General features: G+C 46.4%; 1 protein-coding gene across 4 annotated transcripts in view; it reads right to left on the bottom strand.

Moving 5' to 3' along the window:
• Nucleotides 1–27,531, bottom strand: part of PCSK5 (proprotein convertase subtilisin/kexin type 5) — a 1,700,773-nt gene that overhangs the window by 1,412,270 nt on the left and 260,972 nt on the right. The window lies entirely within an intron of this gene.

Below are 27,531 nucleotides of genomic sequence, written 5' to 3'. Positions count from 1 at the left end.
GCTGGATGCAGAGAGGTACTTGAATTGTAGAGCTGTGGACTCCAAGCCAATTGACTGCGGGTGTGGTTCATCAGCAGTTGCAGCCTTCAGGGTGATCAGGGCTTCTGCATCCGTGGTAACTAGGAATCTCTGATTCAGATATTAGCAATGGCAGCACCAGTGTTTTTGGCACATGACAGGATGTCTAACAACATGAAAATGCTAAACACTTCAGGGATGTATGGCGGTACAACGCGTACCGTTACAACGTGTACCTTTACGACGCAGGTTTAACAACGCAAGTCGTTACAACGACTTGCGTTGTGGGGGGCTGGATAGTGAATAGTTTAATTTACTATTCCAACTCCAGTACCCGTGGATAGTAGGGAAGGTGTTAGATAGTAAATTAAACTATTACCTATCCTAGAGCGCCCTCCAGCGAAAGTCGTTGTAATGACTTTCGTTGTTAAACCTGCGTCGTAAAGGTACTTCGTTGTAAAAGTTCCGTTGTAAAGGACGTTCCCCCTTCTCAGTCTTGGTGCAATTCACAGCAAGACCCTCTCAGGGAGACCAGGGATCCCTCCACAATGCAGGTCATACCCGACTTCGCTGTTAATTATCTTCCTCTGGTTGCTCCTCATACTAGAACATGCTGGGCATCTTCTCCACAGCAGTCGCTCTTTACTGCAGGGTCAGACTCACTTCTTCCTTCTCTCAGAATACTGTGTTAGTGGCTCTAGGCAGACCCCAGAGCACCTCCCGCAGAAAGTGCAGATTTCAGATGATGCCCTCTAGGAGACTGGCTGTCATGCAGACAACAGCCCCAGATCATCACATCCGTCCTTTGAATACTCTATAGAGCACTACCTTACTTGGTCTTGATGAATATGGAACTGGAACAAAGTGGGTTGGCTTGGATCTCACGTTAATAAACTTTTGAGACCAGTGATGCGGATCTACTGTCTAAGGTTTTAGAACAGTTGTGGGTTGGCTCACTTTCAAATGGCATCTTTTGGCTACTTCTCGGATACAGCCTTAGGGTGAGGTTATGGCTTTCACATGAGGCAGCAATTGTGCTAGCACCAACCTGGAGTAAAAAACTAAAAAAAGAGCACAGTGAAGTGTGAGATCTCTGCACCTGGCTGTCAATAGCCTTCCTGAAGCAGTCCAGGGACAGCCAAAATGGAGGCCTCTGACTAGAAACGTCCTTCCCTTACACAGAAACTGAAGTCCCTTCCGTCACTCATACCAAATTGCAGTGCTCATGAAGAACTAATAAGCAGCCCGTGCTAATTACTGCCTCATTGAATTTCAATGGGTAGCCTTATCTCCATCCACACTCACTTCGGTGCCTCGGTTTTGATCCTCCAGCCACAGGCATGCAGTCAGGGCCGGACTGGGAACCAAAACCAGCCCTGGCAAAGTGCTCGGCCGGCCCCCCCGGCCCCCGGGCGGGAGGGGGGGGCGAGCGCTTTGCCAGGGCCGCTTTTCAGCCGATTTTGTTACAGGGCCGATTTTGCAGCTATGCTGCAAAACCGGCTCTGCAACAAAAACGGCCCCCAGGGCCCAAAACCGGCCCCCACCCTTGCAGCCGACCGGGGGATTGCCCGGTGCCCACAACGGCCAGTCCGGGCCTGCATGCAGTCAATACAATTGCGCTGTCTAGTGAAGCTGTGTTTAACCTCTAACTTGTGCCATGCTAAACCAGGGGCTATCCAAAATGGATCCTGCAGGTTCCATTAGTCAAACTCTGACTACACACAGAAAGCTACTACCACAACTGTGCTTCATACTCTGCACATAGACACACATGACATGCACACTGAATCTCAGCGCAAGGATCTAGGGGTTCACATAAAAGTTGAACTTTACACAAGAGGGGCCAGTAGACCTCACTCTCCTTGACACAGAGAAAAATATATGGTCACACCAATGAGTAACCAAAAAACAAAAAAAGTATGCTGCCACCATCTCTTTAGGACAGGAGTGCCATGCCCACTATGAAGGCACAGTCTGTGAGCCACCATAGTCTATAGAACAAATTCTGGACCTCGTATTTCTAGGGACAGGCCTAAGCCTCTCCACGCAAGCTAGATTAGCATGGTGCCATGGTTTTCATGTGGGTCAGGCACTCATGGCAGAGCTACATGCAAGTTTACCATGCAAAATACATTCCTGTCCCAACAGCATTTCTTTCTTTTTTTGTGCAATATCGGACACTCCCTATTGTTCATTTGAGGATGAAAATCCAGTGAAGCTAGCCAGAGTACAAACTAAATCAAAGCCTAATTAAATGACATTTTTCTAGGAGGGGGAGAAGGTCAGTGAACAATGCGACCACCTGTATTGTACAGGACAAGACTCATCAGCAAAACATCAATTTGGGAACCAGATCATAACATATTTAATGAAAATTATATCAAAACATTTAATGGAAAATACCTCTCACCGGGCAGATTTTGACTTCTTTCAAAACAGCCTTAGCTCTCTTCCAATTTTAGTCTTTTAAATCAGCGTTGACACATTGTTAATGTGTTTGAAAACACGGAAATTGCCTACTATAAAGTAGAAAGCTTTTTCAGGCGAACAAACAGAAGTGGATTGGTAAACCTTACTTAATCAAATTATTTTGTTTGCGTGGCATCGAATTGCAAGGCAATTTAATTTTAAGCCTTTAGTCCAGAAATTCTTTGTATTGCGAATGATACCAGTCTTGGGAAAGGATTTGCATTAATGTGACATTTAAAAGATAACACCCGCTGAAATGTATTTTCCCTTTGAATCTCACGCAGATTTTTTTTTTCCGGAACTCCGGAGGGCAGGCAAATAGTAAAAGTATTTTAGTCAGTCACTGCTTCAACCAAATCCATAAAGGAAGAACACTTCAGGCGTTCACTAGATTGTAGTCTCAGCACCCGACAGTCGCTCTGCTCTTATAGGCTAAATAATTCCTGCTTTAAAGTATACATATTTCGCCCCAGTATAGAAAGTTAGTACCGGTAACAGGAGCGTGGCAGTACCAGTCTGTACCACCGCCCATCGTCTTTTCTCGCTGCAAAACTAGGTTAAAATTGAGCAGCGCTTACAGACAGTGCTTGGTGCGTCACTGATGGAGGTGGGGTGTCCATTTGATTAGTTGTGTTCTAATTATCAACCAGAAGTCAAATAGTGAAACCTTGCCAGAAGAAAGCCACTTACTAACTAAACTAAGGTTTAAATAGAGTTCTACATTTTTATGAAAAAAGCTATATTCTTCCTTTTAAAACAAGCATTGGCCATGCCAATTGGTTTCGCCATATTGTAGTGTACTTACAAATACAAGTACAATGAATATTTTGAATGGTATGATTTCTGTAATAAGTGACAGATATCGATATTGTATAAAACAACAAAAAATATTTACACAGCATTTTTTTTTTTTGGTAAAGTATGTGACGCACTAACTTTTGTGCAAACATAAACCGTCCTAGTTAGCACTATGGTGGCCAATTATGATATTTTCATAAAAATAAAATAGAGCAAGTAGACATGCGGTGTCGTGTGCAGATTTACTGTGAATGAAATGATATTGGTCCAAGTGCATATAAAGTAGACTAAGTGATTTAGAAAGGATGAAGAGACAGAGCAGCCCTGCCTGCGCATATAAACTTTTTTTTTTTTTTTTTAACAATGAACAGATGGCCTCTAAGGAATGACGGTACCCCCTTGTTCCGCAGTTTTCTCACTCCTACCTTGCCCAAATGCCGAGAGCAGAGCGAACCTGCCTAGTAAACAAGGGAAGGGCGGGACATTCTGGTAGGAACAGGCTTGTGCTTTGGGGAATCGAGTATATTCGCATGTATAGAACGCTGGGTTTTCCACAGAGCAGTCAGGTGATAATTGCTGCGCTTTCATCTGGACAGAGATATTCCGGTTTTATGAAGCTAGAAAGTGGCCAGAAGGGAGGGCTTTTACTTTCTGAAGAATGGTCAGGGACTTGTATTTCTTTAGCAACCACTACATTTTCTTAAAGATCGAATGACATTGTGTGATGCAGATCTAACTTCTAGCATAGCAGATTTAGATTTAAAATGTGCTAGATATACAAAATATGGAATATGCCAGAGCTATGTTCGATACAAATTGTGACTTTGATTCACGAAAGTACCAAATAAAGGGTATAGTAGAGATCTATTCTGTACTAAACCAGGCTAATATGTAAACTATCCAAAATTAAAATACCATTAAACTGTTATGTGGCAATATAGGCCATATGTTGTGTGAACTAGAGATTTCAGACTAGGAAAGGGCTCTCACATCTATGAAGTACAAATTACCACTGCTTCACCCATCCATGTGGACTGGTCTGACAATTTCCTCATTCCCTTCTGTTTTCACCTCTCTCACATTTTAACTCTCAGCCAACTCAAAAGAGCCTCTACGTGGTTCCGCAACACAAAAATCATTGATCTTGAGACTCTATGTGATTCTGCTATGCAGTCTCTTCCTAGTCTAGTCCCCAATACGGATGTCAACGATCTCACTCCCCTTTGCCTCTCAATCCTCGCAGTCGAAATCGACAAGGTTGCTCCACTCCAAAGCAAAAGGAAAAGACCCACCCCATCAGCTCCTTGGTTCAACAAAGCTCTCTATGACGAAAGGAAAAACCTTAGAATCTTAGAGAAGCACTGGAGACAATCTCCATCCACCTCCAACCTCTCTCTTTTACGTTCAGCAAGATCCATATACCACAAACACATCTTCCAGGAAAAAACATCACACTTCAGATCCCTCCTCGATTCAGCTAAAAACAGACCCAAAAAACTTTTCGACCTCATCAAAAACCCAAATTGTTCTCCCTAAACCATCAAGCCTGAGGATGCATCAAAGAAAGTAACTGAGTTCGCTATATTCTTCGATCAAAAGGAAAAATCTCTGGTGGAACAGGTCACCCACCCCACCCCCATCGAGGAGCGAAAATCCTTAGTCACTTGGCAGAACTTTGCAGCCATCTCAGAGGTTGATCTCCTCAAATGCATCCGCGAAACCAAACCCTCCAACCATTCCTCTGACCCCATTCCCAGTGGCATCGCCATTGATTTCTATACTAACACTCTCTCCTACTGGACCAGGCTAATCAATCTCTTCCTCAGTCAAGGATCCCTCCCAAGTGTCCTCAAAACAGGACAGGTTACCCCCCTTCTAAAAAAAACCTCTGCAGATGCAAATGACCTCAATAACTTCCACCCCATCACCAATCTCCCTTTTCTTTCAAAGATCACAGAAAAATGTGTTGCAAAACAACTGTCCCAACACATTATGGACAATAATCTCCTCGACATGTTCCAGTCGGGCTTTATTAAAAAATGCAGCACTGAAACAACCCTGCTGCAAGTGATTTATGATGCGCTGCATATTCTCGATTCAGGGGAATCGTGCCTTCTGATTCTTCTTGACCTCTCTGCAGCTTTTGACACTGTTAATCACAACACCCTCCTTAACATTCTTCAACAGAGAATGGGCGTGGAAGGCACAGTACTCAAATGGTTTGCCTCTTTCCTCACAGAGAGATCCCAAATGATCAAGATTGCAAATAGTCTATCGTCTCCACTGGTGGTTGGTCAAGGCGTCCCTCAAGGTTCTATCCTTGCTCCCACTCTGTTCAATCTCTATCTGGAACCATTAGGGAACCTTCTAAGCAAATCTGGAATCCTCTACCATCTCTTCTGTGGATGACACCCAAATCTACCTCAAGGTGTCTTCACCTCATGATCTCTCACTACTCAGCTCTACTCTCAACACTATTCACAACTGGATGCTAGTTCACCAACTCATTCTCAATCCCTCCAAAACGGAATTCCTCCTCATATCTAGCTCTCTCTCTCCGCCTCCTATTCAAGCCTGGATGGATCAATCAAATCTACTCAACAGTAAACCCATCATTGTGGACTGCGCTAAATCCTTAGGTGTCATACTTGACAAAAGACTCAACCTAATCTCACACATCAACTCCATGGCCAAGAGCGCACGTTATCAACTGCGACTTTTATGGGGGATTCGTTGGTTCTTCCCGGAGAATGACCTAAAAACCTTGGTCCAATCGCTAGTTCTCTCTAGACTTGACTATTGTAATTCTCTTCTGACTGGCCTTCCCAAATCTCACCTCTCCCCCCTCAAATCCGTCCTCCATTCAGCAGCTCTCTTCATTTCAGGGTCCAAACGAAGTGACCACATCACTCCTATCCTGTCTTCTCTCCGATGGCTTCCCATCGAGGCTTCCTCCTTCGCTCCGTGCCATCACCTCCATCCAGATCTTCAAAGCGGACCTCAAATCTTTTATTCCAAAGACACTTTCAGAACTAATTCCCTCCTTCTCAGACCCTGCCAGGAAGTTCTTTAATCATTGTAACTTTGTCACATATGTTTATATTTTTGCTTATACAACCTGTGCTTGCTGTGTTTGAAATGGTGTTCCTTTTGCCTGCGTTGTTTTGATTCGATGGCCTGCTATTGTTCGCCAGGAAGTTCTTTTGTCATTGTAAAATTTGTCATATTTATTCTTACTTTTGCTTGTACAGTCTGTTCATGCTATTTTTGTTTGTTCTATTCCTGCAACAGTTCTCTCATGTAACGTAACTGGTTCTATTGTACAGTGCTCCGACACCTTCGGGTAAAGTCCGTGCTTTATAAAAATGCATTAAATAAATAAATAAAATAAACTCCAGAACCCATAAGGGATATATTATTAAATTAATGTGAGTGGTGGGCATGTGAGTTTGCTATTTGGACAGGTAAAAACTGTTCTTTACAAAGAAAAGAAGTGACAGTGTGCACAGGTGAATGTAGGCTCACTACATTTAGTGGTGACAGAAGACTAACTACAGGCAGCGTGAACCACTGAAACTCTGGCCGGGTGACAACGGAGGGGCCACCACACCAGCCTCTCCCTGCTCCACAGAGCTGCAAGCATTACACATCTCCTACATTAAAACCTGCAGACCTTACTCACAGGTGACAAAGTTTACTGGAACACCTGACAAAACGTGCACGCTTGAGTAATGGTGCTCACACCCAGACCTGCACAAATGGGCGCCCGTTTTGAGAAAGTGCTCCTGTACTGTGTTAATGATAGCAAGCGCTATGCACATGACAACCTAGCATTCTTCAAGCAGATTTACTGGGAAAGGTCAGTGACCAATACATTGACGCTTTATGTGTGGGGGGGGTGGACACGGGGACTGAGCGAGGTCTGTACTCTCCCGTTACTTCCAGGAGGCAGACACAAGATTGTCAACTCAGTGCTGCTACTCGAGGAGCGAAGGTAGGCTAGACCGGTGTGTGGCTGACTTCACCAGCTCTGCCGGGCGTCCTGGGATCTCACTAAGTCCTTCACTATAAAAAGCGAGGCAGGCTGTGTACTGGAGCGTAGAACACGATCGATAAAAAGCAGTTCAATCCTTCAAATTTCAAACTACAATCGGTGTGGAGGGAAAATACGTTCCAATATTAACAAGTGGTTTATTTGTAGTAAAAGAAGGAATCCATGCCTGCTGAGCTCACTGGGACGGCCACAGAAACGGATCTGTTTCCCGTTCACCACAGTCCTAGAACACCAGAAAAGAATGCGCAAACGAATGCCACTGTTTTGTCTCGCATGCGGACGATGTAAGGCATCGTGCGCATGCGAGACAGAGTGTAAACTCACCCACCAATCATCACAAACAAGCATTGAAAATGCAATAAAACTTGTGTTTACACGAGGGATATTGCATTTTCAATGTAAGTGCGGACGTGAAATAAGACACAAACAGGAGGGGGTGCTGGCCCAAGAAGTAACATACTACGGGAGGGAACGGGGAAAGGCAGGGGAATCAAACTGTTTTTTAAGTAATAGGGCCGATAGCCTAGGAAGGAAATACATGACGACATTGGCGTGAGGAGGCGGGCGTAACAATCTAAAATGCAACGGTCTCGCCTTTGCAAAAGTTAGAGCTATTGGCATTGTAAATGACAACATTTTTATTTGTGTCGGTTTTGAAAACAGATAAATAAATGGCATTGTCATTTACAATGCCAATAGCTTAATCTCTTGCCACGCACAAACACACAGCCCCACACACACAAACACAGCCCCACACAGAGAGCCCCCCCACACACACACACAGAACCGCACACACACAGAGCCCCCCACACAGAGCCACCCCCCCACATACACAGAACCACACACACAGAGCCACTCACATGCACACACAGCCCCACACACACACACAGCCCCCCACACACACACAGCCACACACACACACACAGCCACACACACACACAGCCACCCCCCTACACACACACACACAGAACCACACACAGAGAGCCACACACACAGAGAGCCACACACACAGAGAGCCACACACACAGAGAGCCACACACACAGAGAGCCACACACACACAGAGAGGACCACACACAGAGAGGACCACACACAGAGAGGACCACACACAGAGAGGACCACACACAGAGAGGACCACACACAGAGAGGACCACACACAGAGAGGACCACACACAGAGAGGACCACACACAGAGAGGACCACACACAGAGAGGACCACACACAGAGAGGACCACACACAGAGAGGACCACACACAGAGAGGACCACACACAGAGAGGACCACACACAGAGAGGACCACACACAGAGAGGACCACACACACACAGAGCCACACACACACAGAGCCACACACACACAGAGCCACACACACACAGAGCCACACACACACAGAGCCACACACACACAGAGCCACACACACACAGAGCCACACACACACAGAGCCACACACACACAGAGCCACACACACACAAACTCTGACACTCCAAGCCCACTCAAATAAGGAGCATTGACAATCACCTCCAGTACTAGGGGCATTAAAATGGCTCTTCCCGTCATTGTAAAGAGAAGATGGGGACTATAATGCATACAAATGTAGTAGATAAATGTTGCCAGGCCTAATCGCTCACAAACTCTGCAACAGTATATTCATATGTACAGCACCACACCATACTTAGAGCACACCTTCAAAGGTCATCCACCATTTCCCATGTAGGTATAATGCATCCAACACCGTTCACTGTACTTCTGAAACGGTTCCCAGTTGCCAATACATTAATTAATAAATGCATTCCTCATGAAAAGGGACATTTCACCAACATCCTGGCGAGTGTGCTATGGTAGAGGCTGCACACTTGTTTGTGCGGAGGTAAAGCTTACTTATTGAATATATACACTGGACTCCAATGTGCCTTCATAATAGCACCATAAACTTTGAAACGTTCCAATGTGATAAAACTGCTTCCACGCACATGGAGTGATTGTCACAGCAACAATATTAGACACAGTGGTATTCTAAAAAGTCAAAAACTATTTTTTTTGCATGTTTGAAATCTGTGAAAACAAATAAACTGAAAAGGCCCAGTCGCCCTTTTCGTATTTAACCTTGCTCAGGGCAGATTAATTACAGAAATGCCGTGATTGGAATGGAGCTAGTCTCAGCCATGACAATAAAAATCTTAAAACTAAAATATAATACACTATCAAGATGTCTCTGTTTGCAGAATACAAGATGCTTTGTAAATTGCATTTGAAAAGTTCAAATGAAGGGTTACTAGGCCAGCTTTATCGAGACAGTGCAGAGAAAAACGTGGCGCTAGAGTGCAAAAAGTGTGGTATCCCCATGCAGTCTTCGAGGTCCAACCAATTTCTCCCAAAATTGGCATGCAAAGAAACACTTTCCCGAGCACCTGACCGAGCAATGCAGTCAAAGATAAATGACTCTGGATTTTCGTGCACATTTCCGAAATTGAGCTCACCCTTATTTCTTGACTCTTAAAACTGCTCTGCATTTAAAACTGATTAAAGCACGTAGAGCAGCAGTCGCAGCACTTTAGTAACAAAAAACCCTTGTCAGTATTTTGTTCTAGACACTCTTATAGCTCTGCTACTTAGAGATTTAAAGAAAAAGCGCTGCCAACTCGAGGAGATTTTGTGAAGATGTTTCCCTATGAAATGCACTAAATCAGTGGTTTCTGAATATAGTGGGGAAGTGCGCGGTCTTGCTGTATTAACAAGCTTCGACACGTTGAAGCCACTTTGCATTATGTTCCAAGTGATTGCTTGTGGAGCAAAATAAGTGTCGCTTTTAAACAGCAGAGCATGGGCGCGCATTCCGCCACAACGGTTGTCGCTCTTTTCAAGTGCAGACACAGAACTACGCAGATAAACAAGACACTAACTGCAAGTTAAAGTGCACACATTTACACTTGCTCTAAAAAAGCCGGGAGGCCTAAAGTAACTTAACGATGACATGCACATGTCCGAAAGTTACGGTGGTGCCTGCTCCGCCCCACACTAGCGTGGAAAGTTACAGTTCTGTGTACTTCTATGCGCTAGCTTCTCGTCCGTACCGTGCAGGATCATCGTCCACGGAGCCTCCATGCAGACACATCGACACGTTCAAACCCTCGTTGGTCCAGGTGATGACAGCAGCTTTCTGTACACTCGAGGGGCCATGCAAGACATAATATAAGTGTAGATGCCTGAAGCCTCGGCGTCAGCAGGGTCGATACATGTGTGAATGAGTACATGACACGCCTGACACCAAGTGTCATACACCCACCTCAGAAGGGGCTCGGGTGATGCAGGAGCACACGATGGCCTGCCATAGGAGACACAGTGACTACAAGGGCAACGCATCTCTGACACCCGCCGCCTGAGCTGGAGGAGTCCGGACCGCGTACACTGAACTGTTTGGCAGGGAAAATAGTGCAAACAAGAAACAGCAAAACATAAATTAAAACAAGGACAGCATGCTCAACACGGTGGGCTTCTCTTTGTCCTGTTTGGTTTCCTGCTTGTGCTTTCTCTGCCTTCCCCGTGAATTGGCTTGTGTTGCAAACATGAACGTAACTCCTTCAGCATTAAAAGCATTGTATGCGCGCGCATGTGTTGTGGACAGGTCAGGCATAATAGAGTGCGATCTCCCCCAGCCAATCGCAGCACAAAACAAGCATTTATAAATGCAATAGCTCTCGTGTTTACGGGAGACCTATTGTATTGTACATAAAAGTGCATGCCTCGAAGAAGGTACGAATGGGAGCGGGGGGGTGGTGGGCAGAGAAGCCACAGACTACAGGAGGGAACTGTGGGAGGCAGGGGAACAAAAATGTTTTGAAAGTAATGGGGCTGATAGCTATGGAAGGAGAAAAATTACGACATGGCCGCCAGGAGGCGGGATTAAATTGCTGAAAACCAATCAGATTGCAGCATTAAGGATTTCAGCCAATCACAAAGATAGGCAGAAAGTGGGCGGAGCTTCCCCCACTATACTGTATACAGCATCTCTCGCCGAGACAGCGCATGCGCTGCCTAGGCGAAACCTAAAAAGACTTTGGGTTCATGGCACTATATTTCCAGAACATACATTTCACCCTGGGACTCAGCAGCCTGTTTATACATACATACCACATAGCAATACATGCACAAGCAACCTCTTCAGAATAGTTGGGAAATTGGCAAATGTTATAGGCTCATTACAGCCCGTGAGATACTGCTATGTTAAAAAAAAAATATGCATGCTGCAATATGAAATTTACTGATTAAAATCATATTTGCATACAAATACGAATCCTTTGCAATTGAAACAATAATATTGTGATGTGCTGAACTGTGCCCTTCTGGCCTATGCCAAACCAGGCTTCAACTCCTAGGCTTCAACTCCATCTTGTATTTTATGGCAGCTTCAGAATATTCCTTGTGTGTTTATATTTCTCATTGACAGCGTACACAGCAAAATGTGAATTGTTTTTCACAGACAAGGACGGTTTCTCCTGAAGGGCAGAGCAGAATCACCCTGCCTGCTGCGTGTGCAGCCGGTAAACACAAATAAATAAAATGGCATGGCATTGCTATTTTACTTTGCCACCGGCTCGCGCTGTGTACAGCACGAGTGTAAGGGAAGTGGGTGGGGCTGATTCCTGCCCCTGCCAGTGAGCATGTCGGATTGGCCGGCTGTCTTGTGACAGCTAACCCAACATGCGCACTGCAGATCCAGCAATCCTAACACTGTGAAACAGCCAGTGGATTGCTGGCATAGGCCACAAGCCTCGAAATGAGCGCTGGGTTAGCCTGCTCCAACCAATCCTGGAGCTGCTCTCATGCTGAAAACAGCATGAGAGCATGCTGAAAAAAGCATGAGAGCAGCTCCAGGATTAGTTGGATTCGTGTTCCACTAGGCAGGAAGGAACTCCTTTCTTTTCCTGCTCGTAATCACCAGGGTCCCATCGGGAGAGGAGAGAGACACCAGATGGGTGCAGCATATATGGAGAGTTTGTTGATATCGTGCACCCCATATTTTCATGTTGCCAGCCGTCACTACGCACAGAACTCCAGAGGAAGCCTTCCTGCTCATTCATTCTAGTCTGTTCCACTAGAAGTCTTTCCATTGCTTATGTAACCAGATTTGTTTTGACACCTCCAATGACATTCAGTCAGAAGGACTCAACTATTCATCTAGGATTATTGTGGTAGGATAGTGGTATTATATGACATTTTATAATGTTGTGTTTACGGGCTATTTATACAGCACAAAAATAGCTGAAAACCCTGGTACAGAGCTCATAGCAAAGAAGTAGTCATGTGTGATTGGAAGGGTAGCTTGCTTCAAAAGTGAAAGTGACTCTACTGTTAACCCTTTAAGTGCTGCCGTCGGCCAACGGTCGTCACGGGCACTACCTCCCCAGTGCTGCGTGGGACTGCTGGACGTCCAGTTCAGCACTGGATAATGGACAGCGCAGCACTGGGGAGGTTTATTTACGAAGCTCCTAAGGTGTTAATGCATCATGATGTTGTTGTTTTTAAAGAGGATTCCTTCAGCTTTTTTAGGTCGAGCTGGAGAAAGCAATGCGAAGTATTGCGTTCAGCTCGACATCTAATGTTGCCCGCCTCCTGGGAATCTGAGACAGGGGTCGGGCACGCGCGGAGATTGTTGTCTGTGGCGCGCACGTCCAGGCCAGCGCCGTGCACGTCTCCTGCCTCAGATTCCCTGAGGTGTGCAAACACACACATACACACATGCACGCACACACACACATGCACACACAAGCGCAGGCAGGCACACACACACGCAGGCACACACACACGCAGGCACACACACACGCAGGCAGGCACACACGCAGGCAGGCACACACGCAGGCAGGCACACATGCAGGCAGGCACACACACCCCTCCCCCCTTACCTCACCGGGCTCGCACCATCTGGAACACGCCGGGCTTCTCATGGGAGCCCCGCAGAGCACTCGAGCTCCTCTGCCAGGCCAGCACGACGCGGGGCTCTCCCCTTAGGCATGGGAGCCCTGTAGTGCTTTCCGCTCGTCTTCACCCGGGCCCCATCCTGGAACCCGGGACTTCAGCTGCTACATCTCTTTCGCTCCGGGGGTCGCTACTAAAAACGAAACTTAGGAATGGCGCGCATGTGCAGGCAGCCCCCGCCCTCCGGCATAGAGACGGCTCAAGGCGCCGGGTGTCATTCTCAGAAGCGTCTCGGGAGGTGCGGGCTTGAATCGGTGGAACGAACGAATAAAGTAGCGCACTCAAAGAAATAGTGTGACATGTAAATAGTGCAGTTTTTTTTTTTTTTAGCAGAGTTTTATATAGCGCGAACTAGACCCGAACCGAATCAGGTATTAGAGCGCTTTAAATATTTACCAGTTACGTTACATGAGGACACACTTTCATTTTAGGCACAGGGAGATGAAGTGATTTGCCCAGAATCACAGGAGGTTTTGGCGTCGTTACCGAGACTCGAACCCAGATCCCCAGGTCCGAGGTCGAGCGCCCTAGCCGTTAGGCCAACTCCTCTCCCCACTCATATATATTCTCATATAATGTGCACTCCGGGGTATTTACGAAGTATTTTCATAGAAAAGAACATTGAGGCACAGGGAGATAATTATTTGCCAAGTTTAAGGAAAAGGCTCCGAAAAGGTTATTGTAGGTCGCAGCACTCGCCCCCTGCGTTTTTCTGGTCTAAAGTCTGATAATCGTTTGCATCCCACACAGAATGCCACATCTATTTTGCTTCAGCTAAAGGCTATAGTATGCTGCATGCAGAGGTGCAAGAACTAACCCATTGATTGACCTTCCTGGCTGTCTGTAAGGGTTTTGTGGAGTACAGCTCCGTTCATTCACCTGTAACAAAGCAATTTCACTTCACCTTTTGAGTATGTTGTAAAAGGCATGTAACTGTATGAATACAATCTCCTCTAGAGAGGTGCATGCTTACGGCTGTAACCACAGGAAGACTGGCTAGTTTTTTATGCCTGACCCTTTCCCCTTACCTACTGCCACAAAACAAACATATACGTGTCTCATTACAATAAATGAATTTTTAAACAACCTGGGGGGTTTGACTGGAATACTCCAGCCTTCCTGCAAATTCACCTCCGTCTAAATGTTCCCTCAGATGAAGCCTGCGTATGTACTGCTCATCTGATTGGCCAGAGGCATCTAATTACAACTGTGCTAGTCTAGGAATGGGTGGCCGTAGCCGCTCCACAGCTCACCATACATGTCCTTTGGAGCCACTAGTTTCAATCAGTTTGGGCTCAGCTAGAAAGGAAGTGCTGTTTAGAACCTAACCTGGCAGGATACAGAGCCGGACGCAGTTTCTGTAAAAAGAGATGTCTGTCCCAGATACCCTTAGAGCGTCCCCTTGGGGCACGGCTGCGTAAAAACAAGCGCTTTTAAGCTACATTTGAGAATTACCAGCGACATTTCTTCACAAGCAGAAAATATAGGGTGGGATATCCCCCTGCAGTCCCGTCTTTGGTTCCATCCTCACCCTCACACCTCTTCACCCTCACACACCCTCACACCCTCACACCCTCACCCCCCTCTCACCCTCTCACCCTCTCACCCTCACACACCATCACCCTCACACACCCCCACACACACCCTCACTCACCCTCACACCCCCTCACCCACCATCACCCTCACACCCCCCCACACACCCCTCACCCACACCCTCACTCACCCACACCCTCACTCACCCTCACACCCCCTCACCCACACCCTCACTCACCCTCACACCCCCTCACCCACACCCTCACTCACCCTCACACCCCCTCACACCCCCTCACCCATCCTCACACCCCCTCACCCACACCCTCACTCACACCCTCACCCTCACACACCCTCACCCACCATCACCCTCACACACCCTCACCCACACCCTCACCCACACCCCCCCACACACACACCACACACCCCCACACACACACACCCACACACACCCTCACACACCCTCACACACACACCCCCACACCCTCACCCACACACCCCCACACCCACACCACACACCCCCACACACACACACACCCCCTCACACACACCCCCTCACACACACACACCCTCACACACACACCCTCACACACACACCCTCACACACACACCCTCACACACACACCCTCACACACACACCCTCACACACACACCCTCACACACACACCCTCACACACACACCCTCACACACACACCCTCACACACACACACCCTCACACACACACCCTCACACACACCCTCACCCTCACTCACCCTCACTCACCCTTACCCTCATTCACCCTTACCCTCACTCCCACCCCCTCACCCTCACACACCCTCCCTCCCCTCACCCTCACACCCCCTCACACCCCCTCACACACCCTCACTCACCCTCACACCCCCACCCTCACACCTCCTCGCCCTCACACACCCTCACCCTCACACCCCATCACTCACCCTCATACACCCTCACCAGCATAGCATAACAAAACATAGCATAACAAAACACAGCATAGCATAACAAAAAAGCATAGGATAGCAAAACATAGCATATCATAACAAAACAAAGCATAGGATAGCAAAACAAAACCTAGCATAGCAAAACACAAAGCATAGCATAGCATAACAAAACACAACAAAACATAGCATAACAAAACAAAGCTTAGTATAGCATAACAAAACATAGCATAACAAAACGCAACAACACATAGCATAACAAAACATAGCAAAACACAACAAACCATAGCTTAACAAAACACAACAAAACATAGTATAGCAAAACAAAACATAATAGCATAGCAAAACATAGCATACCAAACACAACAAAACATAGCATAACAAAACATAGCATAGCAAAACAAAGCATAGCATAATAAAACACAACGAAAAATAGCATAACAAAACATAGCATAGCATAGCATAATAAAGCATAGCATAGCAAAACATAGCATAGCATAGCATTACAAAACACAGCATCGCATAGCATAACAAATCAAAGCATAGGATAACAAAACATAGCATAGCATATCAAAACAAAACATAGGATAGCAAAAATAAACATAGCATACAGTATCACTCCGCACCACCACAGCATCACTCAGGAGCACCACAACATCACTCAGCGCCACCACAGCATCAATCTGTGCAACCATTCAACAACACCTGGTTCAAATCTATTCTCTCAATGTTTCAAGCTTTATTACAAATGTGAGAAAAAGATGTTAATATTTCACTACTGTTCTTGGATTTTCGGCCCAATAAAATACACTGAACATAATCTTCACAAAAGTTATTTACAAAACTTTAAGCTATTGCCATTATAAATGACAATAACTTTTATTTAAGTAATAATTATTGAAAAAAAATTAAAAGCCATTGTTATTTGTAATATCAATACATGTAAGTCACGTAAATACAACACATGTTGCATTACAAATGCTATACGTGTCACATTTGCGAAAGTTATAACTATTGGCATTGTAAATGACAAAGCTATTAATTTCGCTATTTTCAAAAACAAAACAAATAACAAATTTGTCATTTACAATACCAATAGCTCAAACTTTCCTAATGCAAGACCTATTGCATAGCAAATGCTTGTTCTAAATTGGAGCATGGTTGGGAGAGTACCGATGTCTTCAAGGATCGCACCCGATACCCTAGAGGCATAGATATCGTTCTTCACACCAGTCGTGGCTTGGACACTCCAGGAGTGGTTTCTAGTTTCACGAGATAAAGCCATACAAAACCAACTTCTGTAGGTCATGGTCTTGGAATCTGCATGTTTTGGAGATGACACCCTTAACTACTGATATCTGTTGTGATCCTTGAGGTATCCTCTCAAGCATGCAGTTAGCAGACAATCAACTCTACGCTACCATTATCCTTTCTAAACTTAAAAAGACAAATGAAAACTGGGTGATAAACTGCAACCCAAAAATGCAAGAAGGCGCCACCCTAAAGCATTGTTAAAAGAAGTACGCTAAAACACGTACTACCTTATCAAATATACCTCCGTTTTAACAATGCTCTACTAATATTGTGAAGAAAGAAAACCATGCAGTCAATGTTTCAACACTATTGCATGCCTATTGGCAGTGATGTAAATGTAAAGAGATAATTTCACATGGTTCAATAGTAACTTGCCACCTTAATTAGGTGCAAACTCGCCTCCATTATTCATAGTCTTCTTGCAATGTCTGTTAAGGGATGTATGTGAGAGAGTATGTCTCATCAAATGCTTTTTCCCTAATTTCATCATAGCAAGTTATTATTATTTATTTCAATTAATTGTCCCTATTAGCCCGTAAAGGTTTCAGCTCATACACCACCGATCACTTACATAGCTCCTCTTTATGTAGCAAATTATCACCTTACGTGAGAAGTGCAAAGCAAAGACAACATAGCGTGGTGTGTGGGTATAACACCTTTTTGTGCCCTAACAGCAGTAGTCAAAATAAATAAGTGCAATGGAAAAGAGCGAGGGTAAAACTGCTCAAGCACTTGCATGAAGTTGAAGTTCCGGTGGGCCCTATGTTCCATGTGCTTATCCAGTAGGCGCCCTGTCATCTACTTATTTTGACGACTTCTGGTTGTGGTTGACCATACTCAACCCAGTGTGTCAAATAGGGCAATTTTCATAATTGGCATGCTGCGCTCTCATGGTGAAGTAGTCGATCTGCGGACTGAGCTGTAAATTAAAAGCCACTCTTCTCTGTCCAGTGTGCTTTATAGGCCGGGCCACTGGAATTATGTGGCAGGAGTGGTCTAAATTATGCAGCAGTGTACACTACATTGTGCATAAAGTAAAGGCAAATTATGCTGCATTATGCGGCACATTTTGGGATAGCACTACTTAGTTTTTTGGGATTTTTTACACTTTTTAATATGGTCTGTGCCTAGGTTGCATCTCATGAGTACCAGGTTAACAAATCTCGAATAAGCAACAGGACCAGTCACAGGGGCGTAACACAGGCCCCCGCAGCCCACGCGGTGCGGAGGGGCCCCTAGCTCCAAGGGGCCCCATCGGCCCTGCACTCTGGCCGGAGAACTCCCGATTGAGTCCGCGGGGGCCCCCCTAAGTACTGTGAAGGGAGGCGCCCTCACTTTTCGTTACGCCAGTGACCAGTCAACCTTTGCACCGGGCCTTCCAATATGCAGCAGCACTTGTTGCTGCATGTTTAGTAACTTTCGAACTGTTTGAAATAGAAACATTGTTTTTGTTATCATCTGCAGATGGCAGAATATGTGGAAAAATGCTGCAAATCCATAAGTATGAGAAAAACATTGTGGCCGCACAATCGCATAATTCTAGTGGCCCCATTAATAGACTTTGGCAGTTGATATAGATTACGTGATGCAGATTCTTCCCTTTGCTTGGCACAGTATTCCTCTTGTGTTGGGTAGCATTTTAGCTGTGCCCCACTCTGCCATGGGTGTTATTTACACAGCATGAGCAAGATTATTTGAATTACCAAAGCATCCTAACTCAATTTGTGGGTACCACTTACTGCTTGTTAGAGGACTCAGATTAAACAGCTTTACTCAGTATGCACGGAATGGGTATTATTATGCGAGTCTAAGCTGTCTTGGCTACAGGGAGAACATATTAATTAATTTCGAGTGCCACTGCAACAATTTGCCTACTTGGTATTTTAGATTTATTGTTTAGTGTTTTATGCCAGCCCGAGTTTGTCTTTAAGGAATACGGTGGGGCAGAAGAAATGGAAATGATGGACCAGCACAGACATTAAAAGAGGGAACACGCCTTTGTGAGTAAAAAAAGAAGTACTGAGAATAGAATGATCCTCCCTAAAATAATTATATTTCTTTATGTACTTATACATGTGTTATTTACTATGTGAGAACCTAGCCAAGAGGCAGCGGAGCCTATTGTTGTAATCAGGTTTTGCGTATCTGGACAGCAGGTACAGAAAGCAGGAACATTAAAGGCAAGGAGAAGTAGAAATGTGAAGGATGCATCAGCAAAGGAAGGACAGGTAAAATTGATGTAGAGTGACAATGAGAGGGTCAGTGCACAACAGACAGGTTGAACCCACATGGCGAACCCATTACCCTACCTCTGGATAGACCTTTTCATTCAACATATTCATAAACAGTAATCATACAAACTGGGCAACAAACAAGCAGCCAGTGTATGCTACCTTCATGTATGTCAGCTAGTAAAACATTTCTTTCTTTCACCCTACCACTCTTTGGGCTCTCATGTTGGGTCCCAGTAACTAGAAGCACCTGAAAATCCTTCTAGGTGCCATTCCCAGATAAGACTTCGGAGAGCCAGCTTCCAAGGAACTAGCTAGATATTTCCCTCCTACCCCTAATGAAAAACCCGGGTCACTCAAGATAAATCCTCTCCTATAGTTTTCTGAACTTACAAGCTGAGGCAATTCTGCTCCACCTGAGCTTGATATATTCACTTCTAGCCTTGGATCATCCCAGCATTTTTCTGACCTCACCTTCAACCAGTCCCATCTATGCATCCACTTTCTGTAACGTTTTATTTATTCTGTCCAATTTGGCCTTCCTTTTGGAGTATTGGTCTATCCTCTGGAGCATGGGCAACATTTCACATTTTGATCAAGAGAGATCTATAAAAGAACCCGCCGCCCAAAGAGGGAATATCTAACTGCTCTCCTGTGAGTGATAAACTCTGGTCTCTTGGTCTCCACTTGCTCTCTGGGACATGGAGTCATGTTCCCTTGTAGATGTCTTTGTTCCACAGAGTGATTGTAAACCTAGCTTCTAAGATACAATTTCAGCAAAGTACGTCACTAGGGCTATTCACTGTTTCACAACCTTAGTATACTTCCTAGACACATGAAGGAATCTTTCTGCCCTCTCTCACATTTCACACATTGCAAAGATTTGGCATCACAGATTTTATATTCCAGAAATGGTAGGGGATATGATCACTAAGCACATTTGCAGTAGAGTAACTTAAACCAGATTTTCCAAAAACATTGAGGAAATTAATAAATGTACTTGTTTAAAGGGCACTACATCACAATACATTAACCATCCACATATGTGCTTACTCATTGATTTATTCTGGTCTTAGATGTTGCACAGCGCTCTGCTGCCTTTTGAAGAGGTTCACACTGTAGAAATAGCACATATCTACTGTGTGCTAAGTCACCCAGTGACCCCTCCCATTCTGCTAAAAATGCATCTAGAGGACACCACAATAAAGCCTAATGCAGCATCAACACTGTCCCAGCATTAATCTTCACTGTTTCAGTATTTAGTTAATGGATGGTTGACCGATCCTTAAGAGGCGCTACCCACCACGAAAGGTTCTACTGCACCCATAACAGTGAATACCAGCAATTGTCTATCTGTTAGGGATCTGCCCACAGAACGAAGTACAATTAATAAAACTATAACTTGCATATAATTGTCCTAGCACTTCCCCGAGTTCTCTCAGAATGTATGCATGCCTACACTGGGGAGAGCACAATAACAACCTAGAGATAACTTGTTCTGTCTCTATTTGGGCCCCTTTTCTCCCTCTCTCCTTGCACTAAGACAACCACGTCTGATAGCCTTGCTCTGTAAATGAAAAGAGGTAATTCCAAATTGTACATGTGTTAACAACCTGCTACATTTAATGCATTATGTCATACCTCCTGTATCATTTTTACATTACCCTGTAGTCTCAAGTTTTACTTTCACCTCATTACATCTGGTACATGCAGTAATGTATTGGTGCTTAAAACTTAAAAACAGCATTCTCTGATGAGCTCTTTCACAACAATGATCGCGCAAGATCCAGTTGTATTGCTTCAAAATATTTCTTAAAATCAAGAACCATCTTACACTAACTGTAGCATCCCCAGGGCTATATTTACCTCTCCAGTGATCCAAAATAAACAAGTCAATAATTGATCTAACGTACAAAACAAAATGAAGAACAGATCACCTAAAATTTCACAGGAGCCACGGTATCATAAAAACCTTTGAGAAGGCTACAGCCAAAAGGTAGCTGGAGAAGTCACTTTGAGAAGTTTCAACAAAGGCCTTCTGTCAGGCCAAAGTTAAAACGCCCAAGAGTGAAGAAATGTCCCAAACCATTTGTACACCGTGCACAAACTACATCATCAAGACTACCATCAGATAAGCTGTGACCTGGCTGCTGGAGAGGCACTGGAATTCTCTTCAGTCTATTCAAGGTTGAGCAATACAGATTTATGCTGGGGAGCTTATTTTGCCAAGATAGTTGATTTCCAGACAAAGCAGAGTTTTGGGGTGCTTCATGAACATCACAAAAACGTCATGATCAGGTTTAATGAAAAACTGGGAAAGAATGGCAAGCCCTGACAAAAACATTTGCAGACAGTCTGTGAACCCACATGAACAATTCTCGGTGCTTAGTACAGCATTGAACTTGTGGCAGCGCTATATGTGTATTGAACTTGTGAAAGCATTAGATGTATAATCAGTCAATATACATTTTCAATACATTTGTATATTGTAAATTCACTATCGATTACACATTGTTTCAGTAAACATAACATTTTCAAAAATCATATTTTTCCTATAGCCAGGATTCAAACTCTGTAGTAGCAATGTTTTTTTTAATTCTTTTTATTAACACACAACAAAAATTAAATACAAATGCATCGGGTGACAATCACTTAACAGCCGATGATACCATTTCCAGTTACACAAAACGTATTGTAGTAGCAATGTTTAATGTAATGTTTAATGCTATATATTAAATATAGTTGGTAATGTATTGTAAGGTTGCCTTTAGGGACATTTCTAAATGTAACATACGTAAATATTATGAGACTTCTTAATCTTTCTTTTTGATTGCTGCATATAAGTGTATGACAAAAGTAAGTTTCAGAATAATATGGCTGTATGCAGTAACTCTACGGTCCGGTGTGTGTTGTCAGTTCTGACATTAGTATGGCAGTGGCAGCTGTTAGGGAACGCGGTGGCGGGGCGACAGGGGGACTTACCTGCTAGTTGCCAGTCACCAGCCACTGCCTTTGTCCTCGCAGTTCTTTTGGCTCCCGGCAGCACTCGGGCTCCCGGACTCCCCAAGCCAATCACAACGCTGCTGTCACCAACCAGGATTACAGCATGACAGCAGGGTTGTGATTAGTCTGGGCGCCGTGGTTCAGCGCTCAGACGGAGCAGGAGCCTGTGCATGTTCTCCACCCAGGCAGCGCAATACAGCCGGGTGGAGGGCATGCTTAGTGTGCATAACTAGAACCCCCAATGGGCTAAAGACTCAATTATGGTTGGGTGTTTTTTGGAGAGCCTTAACCTGGAAACTAATATATCCAAAACCTTTATAATGGCTTGCGGCCCTAAGAATGTGAAGACCCAAGCACCTCTTATTAAGGCTAAGCACATTGAGAGTGTACAGTCTTTCCCTTATTGAAGCATCACTTTTGATGAAAACCTTGGTTGGACATCATTCATGGTCAATAGGAATGCTAGTTTTTCACGTGCTATTGGTTCCATTTTTAATGTCTCAACATGTATTAGAAATGAACCTATTAGTATGCTTAATGAGATTTAGAAGCGTAGGTGCAACCCAGTTATAACATATGGTGCTGGGATTTTGGGCTGCTGCAACACAAGCAACTCACAGGTTGAAGAAAACTGGGTATAACGTAGGCAACTTGGAGCTCTCCTTCCCAGTAGTAGAGATATTATGCTACATGGGGAGCTTGGTTTAGATTACGCAGAATACAGTGGCGTAATGAAACTTGAGCCCCCCTTTCAAAGTAGATTGATGGGCCCCCCTCCAAACTCACTCAGGAGCTCTCAGGCCAGGGTACTGAGCTGAGGGGGCCCCTGAAGCTCGCCCACCAGCACTGCAAGGCCTGCAGGAGCCTTTGTTCCGCCACTGGCAGAATATTGTATTAAACTATCCCCCCCTAATACTTTGGTGCTCTATTTAGAGTAATGCTCAGGTCTCCCTCAGTAGAGACGTGACCGAAGACTGCCTTGCATGTGCCAGGGGACCCCTCTTTACTATGGATAAAGTGCATACAGTCTAATCTCTTTAGCCTTAGAAGACCAACATCTTCTTCAATTTAACCTCCGTTAAGGAGGAGGATAAGAGGTGGGTGAAAGACTTTGATGTTGAAGCAGGCCATGGACAGAATTGGCTTTATCCACCTCATATTCATTCAGAAGTTATGTGGCAACTCAAAAGTACCCTGGGATCAAACCATATTTGGAGTGGGTTAGCTATCTGTGGGAGAGTTCAATCTAACTAGATTTCAACTGGGCTCGTTGGAAATTGAGATTCCTTTTGGTCAGTATGATACCACCATTAGTCACTGCCCTTGCGATGAAGCATCTGATCAAACCTTGTTGCACTTTGTGTTTTTGCAAGTATTATATAGAACTGTACATGGGCCTACATATCCCTGAGGTCCATGAGGCAAAGATTAAAAACTGCAGCACCATGCTTTTTTATTTGCACTCACTATGGACACCGGAAATATGCTTTAGAGTGGGCTTATTTTTTAAATTACCTGTTAAACTTCGCAATTCAATGCTGTTTTAAATAGGTCTTAAATAATTGTTATCATTTATATTTTTAGGACATGAATTATGTGTTTCATTTTATGGTGGTTTTAATCAAGTTTGTACTGCACGTTCGATTATTTTTGCGTTTGTATGCTCTTTTATGGCCATTTGTTTTGATCGAAATAAAGATTTAAAAAAAAAAGTCCCTGTGTCATTATCCTATTGTCATGGTGAATCCGTTTTGCTACACCTATGTTACTGTCTCCATGTCCCTTTGTGCCTTCACGTCCCTTTGTCCCCACGTCTCATTCCCAACACCCCACAGCTTGTAGTCCACTATCCCTGTCCCTTTGACAGTGTGTGTTTTTTAGGTCTCGTGACCTATCAATGCGCATGCGCATTGAGAGAAGCGAGACTATAGGGCTTTAAACAAAGCTTAACTAACTGTGACGATTTGGTGCTGTGCCCGTGCGCTTTTAGGTCAATGCGCAAGCGCATTGACCTAAACTGCGCGTGCACAGCATCAAATCGCCAGCCATCTGTTCCCCAGCTTGGATCTCCTGGCTGCTCCTCCCCTAATTATCCGCACATCAAAGGCTGCTCCCGCCCCCTGCTTCACACTTCAAACGAATGCTACCGAGAGCATTTCCCGGCCGGCCGCTTTTAATTATATTTCGCAAGCAGTTCCCCCTCCTCCCTCTCCTCCCTCTCCTGACTTTCTCCTGCCTGCCACACCAATCCAAACTGAGGCGCTGCTGCTCCAGTCCCTGTATTACTCCCACTCATCTATGATTAGGAATAAAAGACTGTCGGTTAAAAACAGTTTCAAGATAAAAATGGTTTCCCATTACTTTTGCAGAATGTTCTGCATTTCCTAAACCGCCTCCAACTCTCCGACTTTCACATGCACATACCACTTTGCTGATACTGACCGAGACATGCGCTTTATAAGCAGGAAATAGAATTCTACAGGAAACAATACTACCGAAGACCATTCGAGGGTGTGAGCTCAATGCCACCTGAAGAGTACGTACAATTATTATACTTAAAGTTCAGTCAACTACCCTTGATGCACGGACAACCTTTGAAGAAAGTGAAAAGCATGTACCCTCACCCTCACTCACTCTCAACCCCTCACCCTCCCTCACCCTCAACTCCTCACCCTCACTCACCCTCAACCCCTCACCCTCACTCACACTCACCCTCACCCTCACTCACCCTCACCCTCACCCTCACCCTCACCCTCACCCACCCTCACCCACCCTCACTCACCCTCACCCTCACCCTCACTCACCCTCACTCACCCTCACCCACCCTCACTCACCCTCACTCACCCTCACCCTCACTCACCCTCACCCTCACCCTCACTCACCCTCACCCACCCTCAACCCCTCACCCTCACTCACCCTCAACCCCTCACCCTCAACCCCTCACCCTCACTCACCCTCAACCCCTCACCCTCAACCCCTCACTCACTCTCACTCACCCTCATTCACCCTCAACCTCACTCACCCTCATTCACCCTCAACCCCTCACCCTCACCCACCCTCAACCCCTCACCCTCACTCACCCTCACTCACCCTCACTCACCCTCAACCCCTCACCCACCCTCACCCTCACTCACCCTCAACCCCTCACCCTCACTCACCCTCACCCTCACTCACCCTCACCCTCACTCACCCTCACTCACCCTCAACCCCTCACCCTCAACCCCTCACCCTCAACCCCTCACCCTCACTCACCCTCAACCCCTCACCCTCACTCACCCTCAACCCCTCACCCTCAACCCCTCACTCACCCTCACTCTCACTCACCCTCACTCACCCTCAACCCCTCACCCTCACCCACCAACCCCTCACCCTCACTCACCCTCACCCTCACCCTCACTCACCCTCAACCCCTCACCCTCACTCACCCTCAACCCCCACTCACCCTCAACCCCTCACCCTCACTCACCCTCAACCCCTCACCCTCACTCACCCTCAACCCCTCACCCTCACTCACCCTCACTCACTCACCCTCACCCACCCTCACCCTCACTCACCCTCAACCCCTCACCCTCACTCACCCTCACTCACCCTCAACCCCTCACCCTCACCCACCCTCACCCTCACTCACCCTCAACCCCTCACCCTCACTCACCCTCACTCACCCTCAACCCCTCACCCTCACCCACCCTCACCCACCCTCACCCTCAACCCCTCACCCTCACTCAGCCTCAACCCCTCACCCTCACCCTCACCCACCCTCAACCCCTCACCCTCAACCCCTCACTCACCCTCACCCTCACTCACCCTCACCCTCACTCACCCTCACCCTCACTCACCCTCACCCTCACTCACCCTCACCCTCACTCACCCACCCTCACCCTCACGCTCACTCACCCTCAACCCCTCACCCTCACTCACCCTCAACCCCTCACCCTCACTCACCCTCAACCCCTCACCCTCACTCACCCTCAACCCCTCACCCTCACTCACCCTCACCCTCAACCCCAACCCCTCACCCTCACTCACCCTCAACCCCTCACCCTCACTCACCCTCAACCCCTCACCCCCACTCACCCTCACTCACCCTCAACCCCTCACCCTCACTCACCCTCAACCCTCACTCACCCTCACCCTCACCCACCCTCAACCCCTCACTCACCCTCACCCTCACTCACCCTCACCCTCACTCACCCTCACCCTCACTCACCCTCACCCTCACTCACCCTCACCCTCACTCACCCACCCTCACCCTCACGCTCACTCACCCTCAACCCCTCACCCTCACTCACCCTCAACCCCTCACCCTCACTCACCCTCAACCCCTCACCCTCACTCACCCTCAACCCCTCACCCTCACTCACCCTCACCCTCAACCCCAACCCCTCACCCTCACTCACCCTCAACCCCTCACCCTCACTCACCCTCAACCCCTCACCCTCACTCACCCTCACCCTCAACCCCAACCCCTCACCCTCACTCACCCTCAACCCCTCACCCTCACTCACCCTCAACCCCTCACCCCCACTCACCCTCACCCACCCTCAACCCCTCACCCTCACTCACCCTCAACCCCTCACCCTCAACCCCTCACTCACTCTCACTCACCCTCATTCACCCTCAACCTCACTCACCCTCATTCACCCTCAACCCCTCACCCTCACCCACCCTCAACCCCTCACCCTCACTCACCCTCACTCACCCTCAACCCCTCACCCACCCTCACCCTCACTCACCCTCACCCCTCACCCTCACTCACCCTCACCCTCACTCACCCTCACCCTCACTCACCCTCACTCACCCTCACCCCTCACCCTCAACCCCTCACCCTCAACCCCTCACCCTCACTCACCCTCAACCCCTCACCCTCACTCACCCTCAACCCCTCACCCTCAACCCCTCACTCACCCTCACTCTCACTCACCCTCACTCACCCTCAACCCCTCACCCTCACCCACCAACCCCTCACCCTCACTCACCCTCACCCTCACCCTCACTCACCCTCAACCCCTCACCCTCACTCACCCTCAACCCCCACTCACCCTCAACCCCTCACCCTCACTCACCCTCAACCCCTCACCCTCACTCACCCTCAACCCCTCACCCTCACTCACCCTCACTCACTCACCCTCACCCACCCTCACCCTCACTCACCCTCAACCCCTCACCCTCACTCACCCTCACTCACCCTCAACCCCTCACCCTCACCCACCC

This window comes from Lissotriton helveticus, chromosome 2_1, assembly GCF_964261635.1.
Source record: "Lissotriton helveticus chromosome 2_1, aLisHel1.1, whole genome shotgun sequence".
Taxonomy (NCBI): domain Eukaryota; kingdom Metazoa; phylum Chordata; class Amphibia; order Caudata; family Salamandridae; genus Lissotriton; species Lissotriton helveticus.
The sequence above is the reverse complement of the archived record's forward strand: the minus strand, read 5'-3'. Positions and strand labels throughout refer to the sequence as shown.